Raw genomic sequence first — 27,003 nt, 5'->3', positions numbered from 1 at the left:
TAAATTACGATCAGAAACATTATTCAAAAAATTGTCTAGCGACATCTGAGAACCATCACCTATGGTTTCTCAAAACACACGAGACAAGTTATATTGAGGATCACTGGCCATGAATAACTTGTATAAAACCACCAACACGAAGAAAGAGAAAAGAGAAAAACGACCAGCCAGTAAATCCACCAGAATTTATTTAAATCCTTAGAAACTGTTCTCTAACGTCTCGGCTAAACACAAAAGCCTTCAAGGAGTAAAAGCATTACAGAAAGCTTGCCTAAAATACTGGTTTCAATATAATTAAACAATTAATCAATTAAATAAGATATTTCCAATTTAACTCTTCATTAAGCCCATATGGGTGTAAAGTGTTAATCAAAATATGCAGTGATTCCTTTGTCAAAAGGTGTTTTTTAAGGAGACATTCATCAAACAAGGATACTTTAACTTTTTCTAATATAGTACCCTGTAGTCTTTCACTAATACTATTATGAAAACACTTAAAATGAGTTGCTATAGGACTTTCTTCCTTCTTATTATGAATGTCTCTTATATGCTCAAGCATTCTCACCTTAAATGCCCTCTTGGTCTCTCCGATGTAAAATAGATCACAGGGGCATTTAAGTGCATATATGACTCCCTCTGTATTGCAAGTAAAACTATGACATGAATCAAAGGGAATATGATTAATACTAACAAAGCTGTTTACTACAAATTTACATGCCTTACGTTTATTACAACAAGATGTCCCAATCGGATATATATTTTAATTAATATTTAAGTCAGGGGTACAGAATCTCCCCTTTACAATAACATTTTGTATATTTCTACCCCTTCTATAGGAGATACCAAGTCTGGCATTTAACCAAGAAGAGACATTTTTTTAAGGAACACAAATAATTCCAAAAATATTTCACTTGTTTTATAACTTCAGAGCTGAAACATCCAGAGATGGTAACAAAATAAACTAGCTCAGAAAATTCTTTACCGATCATTTTATACGGAACCAATAACTGGGGATTAGTATGTGGGTTCCTTGTAGAAAAGCCAGAACACAATTTCTTCCAGTTTTTTTCCATCAGATTTCTATTATAACCCCTTTTCTCAAACATATCCACAGTTATTTTTAATTCCCTTCTTAGATCCTGGATGTTATTACACAATCTGGATATTCTAAGCATCTCACCATATGGTAATGCTTCCAAAATATGAGTGGGATGACAACTGTCCCTATGTGTATAATGGACAATAAGTGTTTGAAGTTTCTGTATTCATCTGTTATCCACAGGAATTTGAATAAATGTAAGCAGTACCTGTTTGTTAAAAAGAAACTTGTGCTGTTTGTTAGCTTGGCCTGTAAGAAAACCAGTCATCGTCATTAGATTTTGGTGTGCTGTGGGCTCCAGTCCAAACAGGGGAAAGATATCATTAAATGATCTTGTTTTACTTCACATATAGCAGTTATGTACAAAAGAATATTGAACATGATATTATTTTTTGAGCATGGTTATGGATAACTCGGTTATTTGTTTAATTTGTATGAATATACTCATTATCTGTAATACTTATTATCAACAGCAGCTCTTTAACTGTAGGGTTAGTAAAGTTTACTAGAGAGTATTACATGTCTAATAAAGTTTTTGTAGCATGGCATTATTTTTCAAAACTGTCATCAAGTGTTGCTTTATCATTATTAAATTAATTTCAACAACCCCATTACCCTTATCTTCTCAGGGAGTGGGGTGGGCAGACATACATCCTTATCTCTCAACCTGCAAACATCAAAAATCTGGACAAAGGCCCATGAAATATAGGTACAAATCTGTATGTGGATTAACATAAAATTTACATACATAATTATCTAAACCTGCCCACTCCAATGGGATTGTGAGATACCATCATTCAAATACAAACTGAAGAACAGACACAATATTACACACAAAATATAACCAGGATAGTGTTTTATTTAAACATTTGAATGTGTATCAGACTATGAACTTGTATAAAACAATTGTCTTTTATAAAATTAAAATTAACTTCATTGAATCAAGAGTGATGTTGAAAGCTGACAAGAAACAGCAGACCCCATGTAGAAACTCAAAAAAAGGTGGGGGGGGTTGATGACAAGGATTTAATTCCAGTCAAACTTTATTGCACTAGTTAGCCAACAGGCTCATAGTTACCAGATATCTCCTTCAAAGGAGAACATTCTCAGGACTGTAGCATCCACTGCCTTTAAAAGCACAGTATTCGCAATCTATCTGCATACGCTGTGAGTAGATCCCACAGCCTTCTGCATCAAAAGCAGGTATACTTACCCATTGTGCTATTAACAATGCATACAGATTTAGCATAAGCAACACTAAACTTCTGTTCCCCTGAAACTCTGAGCTCCCTGTAAAATCCACTCGACGCTCAACTCTCTCTCTCAGCTTTGCAACACAAGAAATCTGGAAAAAGCTAAAAATCATTGTGGGGTACAAAAGTCCAATATCTAGGGATACATTTTAGACATTGCTTGTATAATCTTTGAAAGCTGCTTGAATAAAATGTTTTGTGCTACCAAATTACCATGCATTTGCTGAAAGACAGGAAGACTGAAACTTAAATGGCTATCACAATTTATTGAATTCAGTTCTTACTAATTTGCTAGAAAACCACAAATTTTAAGAAGAACAGACCAAAAGTGAGTCAAACATTTCAAACATTGAACACAAGTGGTGGTATGGGTAGGGAATTCAGGCACTTGCTCCTACACACACACACACACACACACACACACACACACACACACACACACACACACACACACACACACACACACACACACACCATAAAATACAGCAAACTACAGTTCTGTGCTTACAGCAGATAAAAATACACACAGTTCTGTTCTAAGCTAGCAGTTCCATTAATATAAAATACAGTAAACTACTTGTGCTGCATTTCTCAAATGCCAGCACACTGCATTTATCAGATGCCAGCAGCAAACTAGCAGTTCCACGGACTTAAGCAAACTACGGACTTGGACTTACTACAGAAGCAGTCTCAGATAAAAATAAACTAGCAGTTTCATGGACTTACTGCAGAGCAGAAGCAGATAAAAATATACACACACAATTATGTTCTAACTAGTGAATATATGCCATCCAAAAGTGTAAAAGCTATGCCTCTCTTGAACAGACTTACAGCAGATAAAACACAGTTCCCAGCAGCTAAAACACAGTTCTGTTATTCTCTGCATATAAATTAAACTGCCACTCTTGAATGGACTTACAGAAGAAACAGATTAAACACAGTTCTGTTCTAACTAGCGTTGCTTTTATAAGCTACAGCAGATAAAACACAGTTCCCAGCAGATAAAAATACAGTTCCATTCCAACTAGCACTGCATTTATCAGTTACAGCAGATAAAACACAGTTACATTCTCTGCATATCAGATAAACTGCTGCCACTCTTGAATGGATTTACAGCAGAAGCAGATAAAACACAGTTCCGTTCTAACTAGCATTGCATTTATCAGGTAAATGGTTCTTCTGAATAGAGTGACCAGCCAAAAGGGTAAAAACAATGCCACTAAGTAGCATTACGGGCATATCAGATGACATTTTTTTATTCTTTTTTCTTACCTGGAGGCTGAGCCCATTTCCCATCCTGACCTGCGGGCACCTGGGCGGAGTCTGCAAAAACTTAAGTTATGCACATTGGCCATTGCTCTTTCCTATTTCCCTCCAAAATAGTTCAAACTACTCCAACAGGCTATAGCTGATGTCATCACGCATGCTCATGTAGGCTGGTGATGTCTGGTGACATCAGCCATAAATTTAAAGTGATAATACAAAAAAAAAAAAATGGGAATTAAAGGGGCCACTCAGGAATTCATGGCACATTATTTTGCCTTCAAAACCAGTAAATACTGAGGAATTTGGTATGGTTGAAAGGTGTGCATGCATCTGAAATGCAGAAAAGGGAAGATGTATGTATTTGTTCTGTGTGCACTTTGCCAAGGAATATATGTTAGTCCTCCCACATACCTCACTGTGTCCCTCCTGTACAGCAACTTGTATGGTTCTGTTAACAGAAGGTGTATAATACTTGACACTGCCCCAGTGTCTGAGGAATGTATGATTTCCTTTGCTGTTAATGTTTGTGGCTACAATGCTGACATAAAGTACTTTTTACTAAGTATTTACCTACATGCCCAGGACAAGTTCATTTATTAAAATACTGTGCCAGGACTCATATTAGTAGACCAGCCCCCATCCAGGGGATGTCATAACACCAAGTCCTTTCACTGCAGTAACAATATACACCTTTAACCCAGATGGAGTCTGGCTGCAGATTGCAGTTGGTTTTCTCATGTCCTCTAGTCTGTGTTCAACTTTGTTTTAAGATGTAAAACCATGTATGTAACCTTCCAGAATGTGTATGGTGATTATCTGATTGTCTTCAAAAGTACATTGTTTAGAAATGGATCGAAATGTATATCCCTGTTAATTGCTCTTTTCTTTATTCAGGTGTGGAAGACAGGACCAGAAATTGTGCCCTGTGCATCAAGCAGATGCAAAGGTTTGAGGTGCAGTGGAGGGAGAAATGTGCGTTGATTAGTTTCTCTGTTTTTTAAATGAAATACAGTGCAGCTGATCCTTGTTACAGGCCTGTTTTTTTTTTACATTACATACGTATGTTGTGGTTGATGTTTTGCATCAAGGTTTAGTGCTTTGACTGTGGCTTATAATCTATGATTTAGCATCCTTGTATTTCTGGGTGTATTTCCCAATGGTATCTGTTGAGCATAGCCTGTCTATTTACAGACCAAATGGGTGCCTATTGTATTCATGTTCACACTGTTGTTTGCAGACTATGTAGAATGCACATCAATTCAACACTGGAATTTCATCTGCCTACAACAGCTTGGGTTTTTTTGCTGCAACACACTTGTATGCTAATACTTGTGCAGATATGTATTTCCTTGCAACATCTCATAATCAGCAAGCCCTTCATTTCAACATTGGACTGCCTGCAACACCTTTGGTGTTTTTGTTATAATACACTTGTATCCTAGGTTACCTGTGCAGATAGGCAATTCTTTGAAACATTTCATAATCAGCAAGCATCGTCAGGATGTTTGCATGTTGCAGGCTACTGATTGGTACTAATTGCAGGTAGGTAATGCATACAGTTATAAACATGCACTGTTGTTATTACAACATATGTTAGATTCTCATATGTCACAGGCTGTATTGACTGAACATAATAAATATTTGTTACTGTTGTGTTCATTACATTGATATGTGTTCAGGCAGTTATCATGCTGCCTGGCTTAGACATTTGTCATATAGATTTCCTAGTTTCCACAATATTGTCATCTCACTTTGTCCTCATTGTAACAATGACATTTGGTGGCTACTCATATGAGTCATTACATGCACAGACTACAATTTATAGATGTGTATATACACTGATAACCCAGGGCAGTTGTCTAATCCTACCCAAGTTTTCACAAAATAATACTAACACCCTGTATCCAAATAGGACTTTGAGTGCCAGGTATTTATAGCATATCTATGTCCATAATGGTCATGGGTAGCAGGCCCAGTGTAAATTTCCAGTTACCGTCCACTGGTCTAGGTTGTGCTTAAATTGTGTAATAGATGAACTGACTTCACATAATTTGAAGCCTGCTTATAGGAGATGCAGTCTGTAGGACAGATATCTGTCTCTCCCACATGTTATGTTTAAGTTATAGACAGAATTCTGGTCCATAGACCTTGTATTTCTGCTACTGTTTGACATATGAATATGCAGGAGATTCATAACTGTGGAGTTGTGGATGCTTTATAAGCCAATCATAGATCACCCCTCAGCAATGTATATCAGACTGAGTAGAAGGAATGTTGTTTAAGTCAGTGTGCATAAGGCAGGTTTGTTACACCGTGTATTCTATTTTTTTTTATTTAAACTGATATAGTTGTAGTTTCTGCATATGCCTTGCCAGGTGCATACTGAAGGGAGCTTTGTACCCTATAATTGTGATAAAGGCAGGCTACAGTGGGATAATGCCTCTTTGGACCTATCTGGCATGACCTTATAACTTGTGCAACACAAAAGGTTTTCCTCACCACACTGGCCATTTGGTGGTCAAAGGTAAGGCTACTGGCTACATTCATACAAATATTCCTGACCACTATGTTGACTGTTGGAGTATATTATTAGCATGTTAATTATACAGGATGGTTGACTTTCCAAATGGTACAATTATGCAATTCTTGCAACTGATTTTAAGACCATGGCTTTGACACCATGGTTGTATCTGCATGGGAGTCGGTTTTAACCCCCAGCTTGCAATCATCTGCAAACTTAGTCATAAACCTTCACCCTTTGCTTCCACTTCAGGGAAATAAATCCCAAAAAGCAGTAGCCCCAGTAGTGAGCCATGGGGGACTCTACTTGTGACTCAGCTATTCCCTTGAGGTGGCCTAACCTACTTTGACCTCCTCTGTTCTGTCAGTGAGCTATTTGGCTATCCAGTAGGGGATAAAACTATTAATACTTAATTAATTGAGCTTGTCTATAATGCCTGAGTAGTGAGTTTTAGCAAAAGCCTTGGCCAGATTGATGTAAGCTGTATGCACAGTCTTAGCCACATCCATTGCTTTGTTGAGCCTCTCAATGAAGTCCACCAGATTTAATATGCATCACCTTTCTTTAACAAAGCTGAACTGTGATAGGACCAGCATTTGCAAATTACCTATGCTGTCATTTATCATGTCCATGATGACTTTCCTCCATGGACATACATTTGAGGCTGGTCACATGTATGAGCCTGTTTTTATCCTGATCAGTATCTGGACCTCCTTTGTGCAGAAGAATAGACCACAGCCGTCTTCCATTCTTTCGACACAAAAATGGATTGTAACCTCCAGTCGAAAAGTGATTATTTAATAATCATCCTGGGATGCTATTTGGGCCAATCGATGCAGTGCATTTAGCCTTGGAAACTACATTGAAGACCCGTTCCCTAGTAATGGTTGTGTGGAAATATGCTAACATGAACAATTTACTGAGGCAGGCAACATTATTAATTAAACAGTGCAGGTCACAATAATAATTTTATATTGATGTTTACAACCTTTTTTTTCAAAGTTCAGTTATGTTAATGTGGCATGAAGCAGTGTCATGCATCCATCCATTCAAATTTCAGGATATTTTACATGTGCTTGCTTTGCGTATGCTTGCCCTGCTTCATGCTGGCCATTATTCAAATGTTCATATGATGTCCTGATTCCCCCTGGTAAGTATTGCTATGCATGCCATTCCACAGCCTTCATAGAACTGCTCACATTGGTGATGGATACATTTTCCTTGATTATGTTTTCTTATTGCTCATGTCCATAACTACAGATAAATTGACATAGGGACTGTGTAGCCATTCACTAGCAGCAGCTGGGTGGAATATAATACCTCTCCTTGTTAATGTTTTCATCATTTGCAACTAAACTGGGCTTTAAATAAGAAGCTTGATGTACGTTACTTCATCTTAAGTCTCGTATTTGTATTTGCAGAAGTTACCAGTGGATGGTGCATTAATTATGTATGTTAGAGTGCAGATGTACAGATCACTTTCATGTCAAGGTCAGCTATGATGTTCAATGGAATGGACTGCATGATAGACATTTGCTTTTCTTTTCTGTCATGTTTTGCAATTCATCGTGACAAAGCATGGGACCCATGGATGTTGCCTATCAGACACAGATGGCAAGCATATGCCAGGGCACTACCAGACTTCTCAGGTGATGAATTTGATGAAGATCATGATCATAATGGTGATGATGAGAAAGCTGGATGCACACCTGAATGCGCCATAATGCCTGCTGCACTCCAGAGGAGATGACACCATTACCGGAATAGAGACGATTATTGGGAGGTTGTGACTGATGTATTTTGAACAAATATGAGGGACATGATGAGGTCATTCTTCCAGGTTATGTTATGAGCTATGTACAACTCGTTTAGGGAGATAACCCGTGAGGTCATTCATGAGTCTCAGTCCCATAAGCCTGGTTCCACTGGTCCATAAATATTGTCTTTGTACTCCAGTTGTGTATTGCTGCCAACTTGTTGATTGCCATATAATTGTTTGGATTATATATACACTGTTGTGCATGCATAGCTTGTAGCTAACATGACCTTGTCCCTCTGATTTTCCCTCAGATTTTCCTATTCATACGTCCCTCTTGTGTATCCCTCTTCTTCACACATACCCCACATTATCTTTTCTATCTCCCACTTTCCTTGGTTGCGTGCATTACTTGTGTTCCTCACACAAGTCCCACAGCCGTTGTTAGGTAATGTTAGATTAAGAGATGTGGCTGTGATTGCCTTTCACCTTTATTTTTTTTTTAATTTTATGGATTCTATCCGAGTCCTTGAGTGATAGCTAGCATATTTTATTAGTACATGACTTATGGAGATATCCATAGTTGTTACTCTAAGCTTACTGGACAGATTGCTGAAGACAGGTAGTACAAGTGGCATGTAGCTTGCAATCAAGCATGTTTTATTAATAAATAAATTGCAGAAATACCCGTAGTTATCTCTAGTGTTACTGGAGAGATATCTGAAGACTTCTGAAGATATGTATTACAAATGCCATGCAGCTTACATTGGGATAGCTAACATTTTTTATAATAATGGAATTAGTTATATTCTGTAGTTATCCTTATGTTTACTAGAGAGATTCTGTTATAGATGTGTATGTAAGACTGTCAGGATGCTTAAATTGCGATAATCTTTCTGTAACTTTCTTAATGCACATCATACTTTGAAAGCGATTTTTCATTTATTATGGATTACTTGCAGGTATGTTTAGTGCAACTTTGCTACTAATATACTCCCTTGTGTGCTAAATTATTCTGAGTCCACTACGGCACATTTATATTACATTGTGAACCATTGATTTTGGCGTAATGCTATGAATTTTGCGATCTTTACAGAATCGAGTCGACAATTTGATACTGGAAAAGCAGTTTTGGCATGCCACAAATTTTTATCATCTCAGTCCTTATGTGATTTTGTTATGGTTTTCTGAGGTACTGCTCCATATCTTTCAAAGTGCACTTTCCTATTGTGCAGGACTCTGACTTCAACCTCCTTAATTGTGTAGATAAATCAATTGTAAGCCAACCTTTTGGAGATGATTTAAGGAGTAGTTGCCCAGTCCAAACCTGACATTATCTTTCCTTCAGCACAGATAATACCAGGTTCAAGTTTACCATTATTTTTGTACAGCTGCTGGCTGCTTCCCTTTGTCCTGTGTACACAGAGCCCAAAGTCCACTGTGGCTGCAGACAAAATGTTTTGATCAAAATCTTGCATATAAAGTCTTCGTGAAACACTAGTTCTCTTCTTTTTTTTTTCCTGCTGTCCTCAGATTGCTATATATCTTTGTCTTATCTTTCATCTCCTTTTAAGAAGAGGGCCTACATATGTGGGAGTATTTTGGTTTCCCGAATACAAACTGACCAGTTGAACTCCCTGTCAACTCTTTCCTGTTTTCTGCTCTTCTAACCTGTTGCCATTTCATTGTCAATATTCCCATCAATAATAATGAAATGAACTAAGGAGGTATTCTCAGACTATTGCTACATGATTTAGTAAAGACTTGTACTTGCAAGGACAATGTTACCTTTACTGTTAAGTGGGTATGTTTCCCAGACAGGTAGTTCTGCTGCTCAACATGCTAACACAGCTCTAAAGATCTTCTTTCTGTTGTTATTGTTAGTGTTGCTTGTGGATGAGAATCCTTAGAGGATGCTAACCACTTGCAAAATTCCTTGCTTTTTTTTTTACATTAAACAGCAGCCGATAATACAGGGAAAACCATTGTGAGGATATAAAAGGGCAGCTGCAATTGACTGCCTACACCAAGGTGCCTAAAACTGTATTTTCACTTGATAGTATAAAAGTAAGGTGATGTGGGGAGAGCAAAGATTTCCACAAGGAGAGCACAAAGCAGGATTTCTCATTAGGGTTAGAAGATGGGGCTTTCCCTTGCATGGAAACCTGCATTGCTTGCATCACTGAGGTGAAACACCTAAACCCTTTATCTAAGCAACTGACTAATCTCTCATACAAACATAGGTCATTTCAGTAATGAAGACCTGCATTAGACTGGTGTGCTCCCAGTCCAAAACAAACCATATGCCTTGAGATCTGCATTAGTACTTTTAGCTATTTGCAAAGCAGATTGAATTGCAAGACAATGTCATATGGCTTCTACTCATACCTCTCAACCTCTTAGATAAAGAAATCCGGGCAAAGCCATAAATAAAAGTGGGACAAGGGTGCAAAAATAGGGATACTTTTTAAATATTGCTCGTAGAAACTTAGACAGTTGATAAAATAACAGATTTTGCATTATCGTGAATTTTCTGGAGTATGAAGTCTGAAACTCAAATATCTGTCATTATTTTGTAACTTCAATCTTTAATAATTTGTCAAGAATTTACCAGAAAATTACAATATGAAAAATAGACAAAAAATAAGACACACAAATCTGGACATTCTGCAAAAATCTGTACAGTTGAAAGGTATGCTTCTACTTAGAAATGCTCCCAGGAATGTTAACATACCTGCCAGTTTGTATAGAACCCCCTAATGCCCCAATTCCTATGTACTTATCTAGTCCTTTTTCTGACCAAATTGTGAACTGCTACATTGATATTAACATCAAAATTTCTCTCTGACTGTTGTGTTTCTGCACCTCTAAGGATTTGTTCCGCAGCCAAGGAAAAGCATGTACTTTTAACTCTAGGTGGTCTACCTACCTGACTTATGTCTACACACCCAGAAAAACTGTTCAGAAAATTCCTCCACCACATATTACATATATAAAAGCAAAAAATAGATCCTAATTACTTTAAAAACAGTTTATTCAGCCTCATAATAAGTGCTTTTTTCAAAGGGCTTCTTCAGAACTGTTATAATAAGTACTTTGGATACATTATGCACCTTGCTAGATCCAAATAACAATTCAGAGAGCCACTGTAAACTTTTTAATGAAAATTTCAAACACAACAATCGAACAGTCAAGCACTTTCTTCTCGTAGTAAGACTTCCTCAGAACTGTCACAATTGTACCATTTCAACATTTAAACGTTAATTTACAGCCAATCAACTTTAAAAACATATATCTATATATATATATATATATATATATATATATATATATATATATATATATATATATATATAAAAAGCAATTGAAAAACATTTAAAAATCCTTAAAGGCATATTGCAATAAAACATCTATTGAGTCATATATTGAATAATATATTTAAAGTGTCAATGCACAGTGTTTTAATAGGCATAGTGCAACAAGCATCATTAATACCAGGAAAAACAGTTGCATTTCTTCTTATTTGCTAACTTAATTCAGCTCATTCTAATTTATTTTTCCAAAACCCTCCCCTAGGATCTCTTTCCACTATTTCCAAAATGCCAAAGAAAAATTTTTACAATCTACATTTTCCTGGAAATTTCTAAATAGGGCATTGTTACCATCCTTATGCCTAATTGCGTAAAGATGTTCATAAATCCAATTCCGGATGGTCGTCTCAGTCTTCCCTATGTAATAAAATAAATATTCTTGACAGACTTCAAGATAAACCAAACCACTGGACCCACAAGAACCCGCTGCCAAGGTCACTCTCACCTATTTCTATGTAAAGGACTTGTAGTATGTATGGGCAATAAATACAGGAACCACACTTCATAGCACCTTTCAGGGACCTGTTTGTTTTAATGGAATGTTCTAAATGAAATTTCAAATTATAATTAGTTTTGTATACAAAGCACGGTTCAGTACCCAAGACTTTCAACAATTCACCATTTCCTTTAAATAACATCCAATTCTTCTTCAGAATATTCCTAATAGGTCCACTAAATTCCCCATATGTCAAAACCATGGGTTCTGTGAACCTATTGTTTCATTGGAACTGGTCGTTGCCATCTTCTGTCAAAAGGGGGGTACCTAGTAGGGGCTTATAACTCTTCCCCCATTCACTTACTACCTGGTTACATATATCATGGATAAGTTCAATAGGGTAACCTCTCTCGAAGAAGAAATTTACCAAAGTGCCCATCTCTACCAAGCATATTTCCTTTTCTGAACACATCCTAGCTAGTCTCACCATTTGGCCTTTCACTATGTCTTTCTTTACATGACCTGGGTGGCATCTATTATACTCTAGATAATCATTCGAAAAGGTTGGTTTTAAAAATATCATTGATTTGAACCTACCGTGAGTTCTTTCCTTGGAGAGTGTAACATCCATATAGTTCACCTTTCATTACCTAATGTACTCGTGAACTGGAAATAGTCACAAATTCCATTAATGTATTCTGTGAACTCTTCATGTTGGTCCTCACCCTTCCACAAAATAAATATGTCATCCAGGAAACGTAAATAACATGACCAGTTATTAGTGACTTTACTACAAAGGATGTGCTCCTTCTTCCAACTGTACATTACTAAATTTGCAAGCAAGGGGGCACAACTAGCACCCACTGCCACCTCTCTTGTTTGTCTGTAATACTATCCTTCAAAAAGGAAATAGTTATTTTCCAAGATGGTTTCAATAAGAACCATTACAAAATTAAAGATAGTTTCAATAAGAACCATTACAAAATTAATTATAATACTTAATATACTCATTTCAATCAGTGCTTTGTGAAAAAAATGTAGACCTTCCCTATGTGGGATAGAGGTAAATAGGTCGACCACATCAGTGGTGGAAAATGCACATAAGTCATTGTAGTATCCACTCTTAATTCTTGACAAAAAGCCCCAGGAATCACAAAGTATGTGATCAATGGGCAACAAGGCATTCTTAACCACCATATCTATGAAAATACCCAATGAATAGGTGGTACTATTCTGAGAAGTTAGTTTTGTTGGTACCTTAGCACACTGTTTTTGATTTTGAGTCATACTTTAGGTAAATGTTTATATTTCTATCTGAATAGTACTCTTCTAATAAATTAATCCACAACAAATGATTCTTGACTATTTGAAATCTGTTCGCACTTTCTCTTTTCAGAGCATTCTTAATTAGTATCTAGAGGAGAGCATCACCGCCAGAAACTATACATCAGACAAATGTTAAATGTTCATTTTCATTGCATTACATTGTTAACCATTGATACAGGTGGTGGATTCCGAAGAAGTCTTGATGTAGAAGAAGGCAAAAAGTCTTTTTTTTTCAATCACGATTAAAGTGTTGTTCATTGAGTTGGAGTTTGGAGTTCTTTCATTTCATCCTTGTGTATCACTGTTTCTGCAAAGTGAAATAGAATCCCTACCTCAGTTATGAAAATATCCCCATCATCAACCACAACATAAGCATTTACAAGAAAACGTCATGCACATGAGCTGACAAACTTGAAATCTGTGTTAGTGGCACATGACAATATAGTTTAAATAAAATTGTTGGTAAGCAAATGAAGACTTGTTTTAGTTATTTATTCACAAATCTCTTCATCTTCACGTCCCTTTCCAGTTATTCCTCCCCCCTTCACTTACCATTTATATCTAATATCTCGCTCTCCCTCAACCTTTGTATAAACAGGGCACTTCAACTTGCACTGTCTACTCTGTGATAATCTTTACTGTTATAAAATATTCCACCCAGTTTTCTCTACCTCAGGTTCCAACAGGGATAACCTATAGTATAATATACTTCTGCATGACATAGCTACTTCTGCTTTACTGTACCCTTTGCTGGATTTTGTTGTTTTTTGGACTGGTTTCTTTTCTTCTGGATTCAGCTAGCGTGTGCACACTGTTTTGGTTGTCAGTGTTTGCGTTGTATGCATTTCCACCTTTGCTTGTTTTGTTCCATTTTAATAACATTGTTACTGACACCATATTTCTGATGTATTGTTTGTAACCTCTCACAATATTAGAGTTAACTACAAACAATTCAGAATTTATAAATCATACTTATCTATGTTTGCTACTAACTGTTAACTTTTGCAGTGTTTCTGATCTCTTTTTTATTACTTTTTATTTTTAAAAATGTGTGTGTGTGTGTGTGTGTGTGTGTGTGTGTGTGTGTGTGTGTGTGTGTGTGTGTGTGTGTGTGTGCGCATATTTGTATAGTGGGTAGAACCTGAAAGTGATCCATATGAATCAGAATTTTACCCTGATTAACAAAATAATGAACTGACTAACGGAATAAATAAATACATATATACATAAATAAATTTGAATAAATAAATAGACAACAGTATTTGCCTACCTATTTTCCTGTATCACTACCCCCATGAGGTATACATTTGCTCATTTCCTCTTATTCTTAACTTTATCCCGCCCATCTAACTGACATTATTTCATTGTGATTTTCTGCTCAGCCATTGATATATTTCCTATCTACATTAATACCTCTTGCACATGCAATACGTCTTTCATCTCCAAGCATCTGTCATCTGCCTGTTTCTCTACTCCACCATTTCACACTCATATTCCCCTTCTACTTCTCCTTCTTTACCTACCCATATTCTCACCATTTTTCTCCATGCATTTCTTTATTCCCACCAGCATTATCCCTTCGAAAACATGTTGCAATACCTTATCTGTCCTACTCTTCAGATAATCCCATTTTCCACTGCATGTTCTTGTCCTAGTCTACACAGTTACTCTGCTGTTTATCTCCCTCTCTTTGGCTAATCACCTGTCCATACCATCTTCCCCTACCATTCCTATTCAGGTACTTTCAGTTGCTCTTTTAGGGGAAATTCACTGCACACTGCATATCTAGATCTCACAGAGGCACATAACACCATCATACCCGGTTGTTATAGATACAGTATCTTTCAACTACATTAAAATCCTTCTAAATATCATAGAGTAGCAAACTCACTCATAAATAGCATGCAAGAAATTAGGTCAGGCAGCTCTGTCTCCTGGAAGAGACCCTCATTAGTGGTGTATGGCAGGTTTCAGTCCTTGGGCCACTCCACTTTGTCATTTACTTGTCAGAGGTCAAACCAAATGTTAGGGGTGTTTGGCTTACTGAGTTTCCTGACAAACTAAATGCCTTTAAATGTATAATTGCATCCCTCAGCAAGCATGGCTTCCCCTTGTAACTATGACATTAACAGCACACCCATGAAAGTTGATCCCATAGTCAGTGAACTGGGAACCTATGTCAATAGTGAACTATCCTTTGATCACCATGTGTCCACTATTATACAGAAGTTCTTTTTCACTGAACAGTTTTTATCTAAATGTACAACATCCAGGTCTAAGGCTATAATTGTTTCATTATACTTGGTTCTCATCAGGCAGATCTATGAATTTAATCCTCATTCAGTTCATACCTATACAAACACTTGTCACAAATGGAGAGACAGCAAAGGTTTCTCACAAATAAATAAAAAGAAAAATCAGGGCTCAAAATTACAAAAAAACTATGCAAATAATCTCAAAGCCTTCTCCATCTTCTCAGTATCATACAGGACACTAAGATGTAATGTCTGCCTCATGTATATTGACTCGGCAGACCTTATCCTGTCAGCACAATTATACATCTGCAAGTCCATTTGAGGAATACTGACCTCTTCTACAACATAGATCAAATGTGTTGGAGAGATAGGTATGTAACTCAGATGTCTTCTCTGGAACTGTCTTCCATACTATATAATTACTTGACTTTCTATACTTAAACATAATTTAGCTGAATGGATGGGAATGGATGGGAAATCACAAATCCACTCCCAGTTTAGAGCCCATATTTTACATGAATAGGGGCAACAAATACATTTTCCATCATGCTTTTGTTCTGCCCACATCTGGGTTATTTGTACAAAAAATAAAAAAAAATCTAAACACTACCATGACAATGTAAGGTTGTGCTTCTTAACACTCTCATAGATCAATAGTAAGCAACTATAAACCTATGAACCTATGTGGTTTTATAAATTCTATGGTTAAATGGTGGGCTCAGTGGCTTAGAGGGATAACACTCTGACTATGGCCAATGCACCCCCATATGACTAGCATCTCAGATATTGAAAGAATTGCAGAGAAAGGAGTTTTAGTTAACAGGTTTCTAATCCTAGGAATGAGGATAGTGATGGAAAGTGGTGTGTGTTAAGCTTTAATAGTGGCACCTGTGGGACACAACACATCAGTAGTGTAACTGCAAGGAGATACATGGGACTGTAAGGTTGCCAAATAATGCACTGCTCCTTAACTAGGCATAGTTGTGCAGAAGCCCACACTCCCAGCAACCCAGCAAAGCAGGCAGTGCCATTTGCTTGTTAGGACTTCATTCCCGTATGCCACACTGACAGCTGTATAACTCTATGTTTTATGAAAGTAACAGAGTTTAGGAGCCATATGAAAAAAACACCCTCTCCTGACCCTTCTCAGTATTATTACCCATGATCTAGACTTCTGTCCTCATTTGTAGTGTTCACAGATACCGCAATCAGTAGAATGAATGTGTCAGTAGGAGATAAAAGCAAGATGGTTATAAAAAGATTGGGGTAAAAAGAGCCTGCAAAGGATCTACAGTTAGACTATTTGTCTAACTCTTTTACTGTATCTGCAGAATGTTTTCTGAGTTTAATTACCACACTTTTGCAGTCTCTATCCAATAACAAATGTCTGCTTCTTTTTTGGAAGTAGTAAATGAATGACTAGAAAAAGGTTTACAAAAACGTTCATATGTAAAGAAATTGGGATAATATAATTTGGGAAATTGAAGAATGATAGCTCTATGTAATTTGGGCTAGATATATATCTTTGATCATAAATTCCCAGAAAGATACTATCCTAGGCAATCAAACCCAAATGGCAGCTCCTGGAATGTACATGACAGTCTTTGCATTTAGAAATGACTGCAATAGCCAGAACTGCATTTTAAATCCCTGACTATGATTTAGGCAAAAAAAGTTTTGCTAGTAGCTCAAACACCTGCTAGAGCTACCATAGGAGAAGGGAAGTAATGATGAGACTTGTGCCTGTTCACTTCTCCTCAGGAGAAAGGGAGTGGTATCTGCTCATTAGCATAATCTCAATGGTAGAATCTCCAGTGGAGACCAGTAACCACACAGAGGAAATTGCTTGCAAGGGTTAGACCAATGGGTCATGTAACATGAAGGAATGCTATGCAACACAAAGACCCATTGCATATCAATACCTTTAGCATTAATAGGCATGCACACAGATACTCAGTTAGAAAAGCAGAAACATGTAGACAACTATGATAACTGCTTCAGTGATGACCCCTATTAGTCATTTCTCACCTTGGTGATGAGGAATTGATGGTCCTGCTGGCAGAGACAGGGTCTAAATGGAGACAGGCAACAGGGGCAAAAATGAAAAATTTATATAAAGGAATAACAGTGGTGGGTAGAAGAAATTTGTAAAAAAATGTGTTAAGAGTTGAGAGTTGGAATAAAAGTAAAACTATTTTTATGAGCAAGTTAAAGTGACACAAATATATTTTAATGAAGTTGAAACAAAAGTTTTGGGAATAATATATATGAGAGGAACTGAGTAATGAAAGAGCAGGTAGAATAGACATAAGAAATATGTAGAAAACAGTCAACATCTCCTTTATGAGTAAGAGGGATTACAAACAATAATAAACAAAAGTGAGGTTTTATGTTATTAAATCCATTGTTCATTTAGCATCATTACACATATATTATGCATTAACATCCTACAAAGAAATGTAAGAAAATAGTAAGGGCATAATAATGTACTGAAAATTATTGAGAAAATAAAAAGATAATATTAATAAGAAAAATTAAATAGTATTAAAAGAAACATTTTACAGCAAAGAACTATTGTTGCACAGGAGAAAGACAAAATGAAGAACTATTGTGAAAGAAAATGGCTGAATTTGTATGCAGATATATGGGAAGGATTAGAAAAAAAAATATGATGAGTGCGAAAAAGGATTTAATATGCCATTAAGTAATCAGACTGCTTGAGTAAGTTATCTTTGTATAAGTTAAATATAAAGGGAAAGACAAAATATAAATGCTTGGATGAAAGAATATGTAAAGAAGAAGGATGTATTTTTGAAGAAGCAAACTTTTTTATAATTTTGTAGAATATAAAAATATGAAGGACTTATTTGAGAAAAATAGCCAAGCCATATAAAATGAAATATTTAAAATATGAATTTAGGTAATATTTGGATGAACAGAACAACAATAAAGATAAATTTTATTGGGTGCTAATGAGTGATTTTTTTAACAAAGCTTATCTTTGATATATAATAAACAGTGACTATTGAATATTGTAATTAAAAATAACATTTTGGATGTTGCTAATGGTTTGGGGTGGATGAAATGCAAAATAAAATATATGTATGTAGGTAGCTAGATGTCAATAATATATATATATATATATATATGATGTGTTTTAATATGCATTCCCTACTTTTTTCAATAAGTACCATAGGATATTTTTTATCCATTTCAACTATCACCAATTCATGCAGATGGGACTATCTCTGTTTAATGTCCTGTCTAAATGATTGCATATTCAGGACTACAGTGTGTCCTCTCCCCTGTGCTGTACTGTAATATAGATATTGGAAAAATCTAACCTAATAGGTTGTGTTGGAATAAAACCTTCAGTCTTCTGATCTATCAGCATCAAAGAAGAGCCTGCTACCCTTTAAGCCAGAGGTCCAGACAAATCTTAAACTATCAACTCTTTCAAGGTGGCCATCATTAATTAAAGGTAGAGCCAGGCACATGGCAATACACTACAGTGTACACTTTAAATTAATAATTCATGTTTTAGACAGTGTAATATGCTGTGGTTTAAAAGGGGAAATGATCTCTGACATAGTTGCCCTGCTTTTATTTTATTAAGTAATAGATTTTGTTAATTGCCCCCCCTTAAGTTTATTTTGGGAATATTGTCAGTATTAAAAATTGTATGGGGTCCATGAGCATGCATTGACTAGGTTGACTAGGGTGGTTGTGGTGGGCTGCAATCTGAAAATTATCTGTACAGGTTCAAAAATCCTGACTCAGCACTTGGCAACATAACCATCTACTGTTCATATACATCTATAAAGAAATCAGATAAGGCATTAGTTTAATCACTTTGATTAAAGAAATATTTCTTTTTGCTTTGTGTGCCTCATAGACTTTTGGTTAGCATATATTTAAGAAAGCAGTAAAGCAGATATGTCAGGAATCTTCATAATAATCTGTACCTACCCAATGTCCATACCCTATCAGTCTGCAAGGTAACATTATCATCATCATCATCAACATCAGAGCATTACGGTATTTCTCTCAACTGTATGTTAAATACTTCACTAGCTTGTCTTCCCTTATCACTTCATGAATAACTGCAAATGGCCCATTTTTGTCTTTCACTTTTTTTCAGCATTGCTTTTCTTCACAGACTCCATTTGATTAAAATAATCATTTTGCTTTTGCTCCAACCATGTAATCTTGCTCTTCATCTCATCTCCATCTTTCTTGATTGCCTTCTTTTGGTCTTTATTTGTTCTCAGTAATTCTGCCTTCTGTTGTTCTTATTTGTTCTCAGTAATTCTCTTAAGTGATCCTGTGTTCTAATGCCAAACAAGTCATAATTTCTCTGGTCAAATTAATTTTATTCATCATGGTAGCACATATGAACTGTTTCAGCATACTTTCTTTACATTCTACCATGGCGGTATCTGTTTTGTTTCCCTACCTTCATTGACTTTTCTCATTCTCATTTCTCATAATAAATCCCAGTTCTAGAGAAAACACTTCACTCGGGTAAACATTTCCAGTGGACTCGAGCCATTTCCAGTCAGGCATTTTTTTTATTTGTTTTAGTTACAGTTTTATCAACAGATAATTTGCTTTTTGGTCCAGAACTAGAAACTACTTTAAATTAGTGAAGGCCTGCCCCACAAACAGACTTATATATGGGTGTGCAGTCAGAGGTGCTGGGATTAGAAGGACCAAAAACACAGAACAGATTTTAAAAGTAAGCCACTACCATGCATATTGAAACAATATGAACTTGTACCACTCCAAAATGTTATAGTTAGTAGATGATTAAAATAGTTGCAAAACAATACATTTGTGATTATTGCCTAAGGAAAGTGAAATTATTATTTGGCTACCTAAGGATACTTCAATTGCAAAATGTATCTGAAATTGGCTTTACTGTAATGGTAAAGGTCTTTACCATTAAGACACAAGGTTCTAGGTTTGGTTCTGACATTGGAGTATTGGCTAGGCTTAAAATTACCCTATAGGGGAGTTAGCCTCATATTCACCTATGAACTTATACAAAAATAGAATGTCAGAAACAAAACTGTTTTCTGTTTCAGTAGACTCATAATATGCGGTTCTTTCTTTTAAAACAAAGGGGTGACGTATATTCAATTTATAATTGCAAAAGTGGAAAAATGGAAAAACAAACCAGGGCTTAAGAAAAAAATATTGAAAAAAATGACAGGTTTTAAATAAGTGAGACTAGCATACACACAGAATCTTCATCCTTATTATAGTTCACAAGACATTACATGGCAGTAAAGGGTAACTCAGGTCATTATATACAGTGCCCCATTAATGCCTTAGGAATGTAAAATTGTTTTATTGTTTTCTTTTTTGTACGCAGCAGAATGATTTCCTCTAAAACAACCAATTGATGAAGCTTTAAACCATTTTGAGATGTCAGAAAATGTATCCATACTTGGAAGGAAATAATAATAGACACATTCATAGTCCTTCACACTTGGGGAAATACTAACAGACACATTCTTAACTCAAAGTAAATAGAACGGTAGCAATAAGTAAAACTACCCAATGGGTATAGAACATAAGCATAAACTATATATACCAAGAAATATTGTGCATCCTCTCTATCAGGTATAATTAGTAGAGAAAGAAAGTGAAAAAATATTATTTATTTGCTTACTCTCTTCAGAAATGAAAATAAAGTTCAGTATGTTCAAATGTCTGCAGTATAATGACACACCTTAGTATTAGATTTTTAAGAATATGAGATTTTTTAGCCATCCATCAGACAATGGGCTGTAAGTTTCACTGTAGCTGTTTACTACACAGTAAATTCAGAAGGGAAAGGGATTATAGACTTCTTCTATTTCCAGAAATATAGCTACACATATTATGTCACAACAAAAAGTTTACTAAAACCATAACTGTGGGGCAAAGGTTGGAGTCATGTCACAGAACACATCCAGATCATTATAGACTACATTCCATAAAGATATGCCACAGAACCAGAAATGTCATGTTGAAAAGAAAGTACATTAGTATGCTGCATAAGTCGTTGCAGATGTATAAACTATAGTAGGTGAGATGTATGTGCTAGGAGGACGTGAAATATGTCAAGAAACCTATATTAAGATGGAAATCTTGCCAGAAAACAATCACATAGAGGCAGTTCCTTATCAACTTTACGTATGTCTGTGTATGATTAAAAATATAATCAGCACATCAAGCACAGAAATGGATCTGGGCTGCAAAAAGGAATAGCTAGGAATGGAAGGATAGAAAGTTTGCTTGCTGATGGCTTCTTTCCTTCCACTTTTGGTGGGTATTGGATAATTATGCTGTCTGCCTAGAGATCCAGACTTGAGTATAAACATAGTGCTGGAGTCTGTTCTACCTTCTCAAATGTGACTAAGAGAACCTGGATATTTTTCAGTAATGTATTATATTGGGTCTATATTATCCAATCGAAACATGAAAACCGCGAACACCATTTGGGCAAAACCAAATGGTTGAAAACGTAAAATGTTGCATGCGTAAATGGAAATTGCCCTAGGGAAATACTTCCCTTCACATCAATGTAGTGCAATCTTGGAGTTGGAATATTTAAGTAGGGGGGGGTATGGGGGCACAGCCCCCCACATAGGGGGGTAGGGGGGGCAAGCCCCCCTGCATAAAACAGTTAGTTAGACATTTGGTTTTCTAGTTTTGTTTTTTTCCATATTCGATATTTATGGTTTTTGCTTACTTTGTGTCGCTCAACATGCATTTGCTGTTTTCGTCTTTCATTCTCATAATATAGACCCATTATATTGTATTTTCATCTCTGCATATGATCTTGTATGAACAGTACATAGTGAGTTAAACTCACAACAGATGGGACTTGATATTTATTAACTTTCTGCACGTCTAAACAACATGATTGACTGACTTTGGGCAATGAATAGCATCGCTAATCAAATATACAAGAAGCCAAGGAACAGCCTTAGCTCAATCTTATGGTACAGATTCACAGCCACTTTGAGGTAAAGCAGGGCTCGGCATATGTGTATACATAATGTAAACAAAGAAATGTATACAAAAATCCTGCTATCTAGAAGTGTGTGTGCATACATGGCACAATGACAGATAAGTAAATTAGGAATGCATAAAAGCAGGGCAAGCCTACCAATAAGGGGACAGAGAAAGCCGATACTGTTGTACATTGTCTGACTGCATTAATGGACATATGGAACATTACTGTCATTGCCATTCATGCTAAGAAAGACAAAATGGTTAGGAAATATTCACAAGGAAAAACTGTGTTGTTGGAAAAGATGTGCAAGTAACAAAAGTTTAGCATTTCCAGTGGGAACATATATCAAAGTATCAATGCAGGAATACTGGAAAAGCACATATGTAAATCTGTGCACAAATGGAAAACAAATTAAGGAACACCTGGACATACAAGCACTGAAAGTGGATAAAATAAAAGTTGTGACAGTTACATGCATGTTGTGAAGGGTCAGAGGTGAGACACAGATCCCATCCAAATCATTATAGACTGCAATCAACATGAGTATACCACAGAAACAGAAATGTCATGTGGAATAGAAAATAAATTATAATGCATAAATTGTTACAGATGTGTAAACCATAGCAGGTAAGATTTATTTGCATGGGGATGCGGGACATGTCAGGAAACCTGTACTAAGGTGGAAATCTTGCCAAAAATAGTCATGTGGAGGCAGTTCATTACTAACTGTTATATACCATGTTCTGTGTATGAATATGGCAAGACCACTTATGAAAGTTATCTCCAAGAAGAAGTAATCACAACACACACACACACACACACACACACACACACACACACACACACACACACACACACATATATATATCATTTCATTACTGTGAATAAATAACTGCTGCATGCACTGTCTCAAAGTACATGAAGGGAGTGAAAGCATGTGTACCTATGTAAGAATTAACTTAGGGGATGGAGCCTAGATTGCCAACTGAGAACAGTGAATTTTGAGAGCTCCATAAACTATTATAATAACATAGGAAAATGTTATTATTTCCAAGTTTAGAACATCAGAAATCTGTAGATAAACTACTAAACTACATAAATATCAATTTTGGTGGAGATATACAAAAACTTTCCTGTCAAGTAACTTTGAAATAAACTGAGTCACTGAATATGAACAACTCAAGGAATTCTCATCTAGATGCTGCTTTGAAAAAAGAACTGCAATTGATGACATCTACCTTACAGGAACTATCTTTGAAGATGGATGGCTTTAAAAATGACTTAGAAAACCTCAAATTAAATTCTCAAAAACAGACTGCTCCTCTTAAGGAACTATTACAGCAACATCATACAAAAATAACAAATATAGAGACTTCTCTAAATGACATTGAAGGGAGACTTAAAGAAGAAGAATTCTGAAAAGAATTTCTGCTTAAACAGAACACATGGCTACTTAACAAAGTAGATGACTCAGAAAACAGGTAAAGGAGAAACAACATAAGGATCTTTGGTCTGCCTGAAAACACTGAAGGAGAAGACATTATTTAATTCTTAACAACCTGGATTCCTGACTTTTTAGACTTGAAGGAGGGACTTTCATTTGGAATTGAAAGGGTGCATAGAGCACTGAGGAAACCTGCTTCTAACTCAACAAATACTCCACTTAGATCCATAGTTATATAATTTCTTTCATTTCTGGACAAGGAACTAATATTAAAATCTGCTTGAAGACAATCACCCTTAAAATACAATCAAAGCCTGAGAAGGTTTGACAATGATTATTCTTCCAGAATACCAGAACAAAGGAAAAAAGTCTGGCCAATAATAAAGCTTTTGAAACAAAGCAACATTAAAGTACAGCTGGCCTTTCCAGCCAAGATAAAAATACTTTTTGCCAACGAGATGAGAAGCTTTAATGACTTAGAAGAAGCTACTATATTCATCAAAAACAACAACATAGTGTCTATCCCAGAAGAAATGGAATGGATGGCCCCTACTCTTAAAAGAATAAAAGAAACAAATCCTTGGACTGATGCTAGAAAGAAGAAACAAAAATCTGATTCCAAGATAGCTGTCCCAAAAAAACAACTGTTACAACTACAGCTCTCAAAGTATCAACTGATATGGTAAATCACTTATCTGTTTTTATTTAAAAAGGAGGGTTTCTTAAACAACTGAGAAAAAGTAATGATTTATTCAGAATGTTCAGAGTCCAGTAATTCTTCACAAACAAAGGTAGGTCAAGATGGGTTACTATTTACATTATATATAAGCCAAACAAAGCAACATATAATATAAACATAGAAGTTTCTATTCCCCTACTTGAACTCAGTGAATATCTTGTTCATTTTTCATTGTTTTTGCTTATAATAATTTAAGTAATTAATTAACTAATTCAACAAGGTACCATTCATCAGATTTCCCACTCAAATTTAACAAATTAACATCATATATTATAGCAGTAACAGTAGAGTGTTTTGAAAAAAACAAATGCTGTCATGGAGACAAATGCCTTCTTCAGTTAAACTATGATTTAGAAATGTCATGTATATCCTAGTTGAATAATAGTAGCAAGCTCTTAGTACAAATGTAATCATTATTCTGCCTAAACATAGTTAATATCAATTATGGCAGGTATCATAGCTTCGAGTGCTGTTTGATCAATCCTGATATGGTGTGCGTGGATGCAGCCGTGTCTGGCAGCTAGTACAAATGTCATTCTTATTCTGTCTAAACATAGTTAATATCAATTATGGCAGGAATCATAGCTTCGAGTCCTGTTTGATTAAACCTGACATGGTGTGTGTGGATGCAGCTGTGTCTGGCAGCTGTTGAATGTTGCTGTTTACGTCTCCAGGAAGCTGTGTGTTGTGGCTTATGATCGAGTTTACTGATGCTTGTATATTAGGAAGAGACATTTGATGTTTTAGCCTGTGTCCAGGGGAAGGAGGTGGATGGAGCTGTGATTTGGGATATTTTGGCAGAGAATAATTTGTTTATACATCTGCTTTGTGAGAGGTAGGAAGGCTGGAGGAATGTGTTGTCTCTTGTTGTGGTGGCTTGTTGGGAGTTTTTTTTTTTTTTTTATCTGTTTGTTCTCCGTTGTTTTCCTGGCTGCTGCCTTGCTGAAATGGAAAGAATTTAGGCTTGAAGTTGCAGTGAAGTGAAGCTTTGCTTCAGGTGCATTGTGAGCCTCTGGTATGCAGTACACAGACACACTAACAGAAACAGACGCTCCCAGGTTGTGATGGTAATGGAGACAGAGAAACAATAATGTTTAACGGCTCTAAGGAGCCTACAAGATGATTCTCGGCAATGTTTTTGGTTTTAAAATATATATATATAATACTAGGGCTGTTTTAAACCATATGTACACATATTGATGGTCTCCCAACCCTTTGTTTAGCTCATTAAGTTGATTCTTGATAAAAAAAAAAAAAATAATAATAAGCGCAATGTTATATTTAAAATGTATTTTTGTCTAAACACAATAAGGAATTACATAAGTGTGGAAGTCTGAGTTATTGTGAAAGACTAAGAGCACTTGGTCTTGTGGAAAACCCTTTACAGTGGTCTGGAAGGTGAGCTTGCTCGGACGTGTTGGGCATATGGGGATAGCTGATTCTAGGGGTGTTTGGGGTTGCCAGGAAGTGCTAGAGAATCATCAGATCTCCTTTGGGGAAATATCTGTGGGAATGGAAGGTATGTTGAGTGGTTCACTGACAGAGTGGCCACTGCATGGAACAGGCTGGTAAAATGTAACAGGACAAATGCTAGTTTGGATATTTTAAGAACAGCCTGGAAACAGACCACATGAACTAGTGAATGGTATTCTGGCAAATCTGGATGGGTATTGTTGCCCGTGCTTGAAGTGTAAGGATGGAAATATAACAAATAAGAAACTAGAAAGGGCTCATAATTTAAAGTCTATGGACTGAATAAACATGCTTGGAAGGAGCTAATAATAAGAATAAGCAATAGAGCTTGTGGTCTCTCAAATAACTAAACAACAGGCAAAAAAAAACACACAATAGTTATATAACGTATGATTTTAGTAAATCTAGACATAAAATATATAATCATCATATAAGATGAAGCAGTCTGCTGAATTTAGATATTAAAGACAGGATTTAATAACATGGACTTGTGTATAATAACACTACTGTCTTAACTTGTCATAAATTACATACACTGCATTGAACATCAAGGGAAAGCATGATGATTTTCTTATGTAAGTAAATATGCATAACAAGTCATGTAATTCCTTTAACTTGAATTGTAGTTTTTGTAACCCATCTTGATCATATATAATACTTAAGCGGTCCCTCCAAGCTACATGCTCTAGGGATCTGAACATTGTCACCACATTAAACAGAACATGTAGGAGGGATAGATTCCTGCCCCAGAAACTTGCCATACTCTGGAATAAACTACCTATCTGCATCAAACAAAGCTCCTCATTAGCACTCTTCAAGAAAAATCTTGATGATTGGATGGGAGATAGGAAATTCACCAGAGGGATCACTTCTGTGGCTCTGCTTGACAGGGGCACAGGAAAATAATTTTCTTGGGTGGCAAAAGCCAGGGTACCATTTGGATAGGCTTATATAGGCCTTAGGGCCAATAGCCTATTACCTACATATGAACCTATGAACCTATGAAGGTAACTAGTGTTTATACATGATATCAATTTGACAAAGTTGTTCAAGAG

This window comes from Protopterus annectens, chromosome 4.part1 (genome assembly GCF_019279795.1).
Source record: "Protopterus annectens isolate FY-2018-M chromosome 4.part1, PAN1.0, whole genome shotgun sequence".
Taxonomy (NCBI): Eukaryota; Metazoa; Chordata; order Ceratodontiformes; family Protopteridae; genus Protopterus; species Protopterus annectens.
This window is presented reverse-complemented; position numbering follows the sequence as displayed.